The sequence below is a fragment of the Trachymyrmex septentrionalis genome, unplaced genomic scaffold (genome assembly GCF_001594115.1).
Source record: "Trachymyrmex septentrionalis isolate Tsep2-gDNA-1 unplaced genomic scaffold, Tsep1.0 scaffold223, whole genome shotgun sequence".
NCBI lineage: Eukaryota > Metazoa > Arthropoda > Insecta > Hymenoptera > Formicidae > Trachymyrmex > Trachymyrmex septentrionalis.
Window position 1 is genome coordinate 954,808 of NW_017305379.1, and position 1,156 is coordinate 955,963.

At 30.9% G+C, this 1,156-nt stretch overlaps 1 protein-coding gene across 2 annotated transcripts in view; it reads left to right on the forward strand.

The window, feature by feature from the left end:
• The first annotated feature begins 159 nt into the window (after positions 1-159).
• LOC108748496 (probable cytochrome P450 6a13) overlaps positions 160-1,156 on the forward strand; it is a 6,044-nt gene continuing 5,047 nt past the window's right edge. For both annotated transcript variants that reach the window (XM_018486708.1, XM_018486710.1), the window contains exon 1: positions 160-176. The gene's annotated coding sequence lies outside the window, so the exon portion shown is untranslated. The remainder of the gene's footprint in view (positions 177-1,156) is intronic.

Below are 1,156 nucleotides of genomic sequence, written 5' to 3' on the forward strand. Positions count from 1 at the left end.
CTTTTACGCTAAATCGAACGAATCGATATAGGAACTTGTGCCGCTTGTTACTCCTTGGAATGCCAGTGAGTGTGTGTGTGTGTGCATCCCTTCGGCGAAAAACGTAGTGCGTCGATAATCGGGTGCTACACGAATTGCAACATAAGCTGAATAAAAATATCATCGTTTATCTAAATGTGACGAATTAAAAATAATCGAACTGGTGTAATAGAAACTAGGATGAATCCAATACGTCGTTATTGGAATCAATATATATATGTGATATAGAAAATGTTAACAGATTCACTAAAAAAAGTTTCTGGTTGAAAATGGACGAATCAGAAATTTCTGGTTAAATTTATTAGAATTCTGATTGAAACAATATTTCTGGTAAAATCTACTAGAATTCTTATTTTTACCAGAATAATTATATTAATCAGAATTCTAATTATCTCAACTAGAATTCTAATAGACATAACCAGAAAATTCGGATTCTATTTTCCACCAGAATTACCGTTTAATCCAAGTAGACCATTTTTCTCAATGTAATGAAATATACGTATTCTTTTTTCCCGATCGTTCTAAGCTTCTTTCTCTTTTTTGAAAAAATTTTAGACGCATGAATCAGACATAGCAAACAATCACGATAAAAGCGCACGTCGATGGAAAGTTGATAAATTAGTCAAGAACCACTCGATCGTTATTTTATATAAAGCACTTCTTAAAAAGAAGTGTTTCGTAATCTGCTTTGTATATTTTAATGTACACACTTATGATATGCTTATTTTGATTTATTTTTTATTGTATATTTCAATTTACACTTATGACATGCTTATTTTGATTTATGTCGAGTCATATCGAATGTCCGTCCGAATCGCTTTGAATCGCAATTTTAAAATTTCATAGATTACTGAAATGTTAAAAGTCATTATCGATGATTCATGAGTCATAATTCTTCTCGAAAATCTTATCAGTTATAATTCTTATGGATTATAATTCTTCTCGAAATTGATGTAGAAGACTATAATTTATTTTTAAATTTAAACACGATTATGCGCAAAATGCGTATTCCGAAATATATCAGGATGAAATGGACAGGGTATGTAAGTACGTGAGTGCACATACATACACACAGAACTCTTTGACTGAAAATTGGATGAAAGAAACTGGATAGATC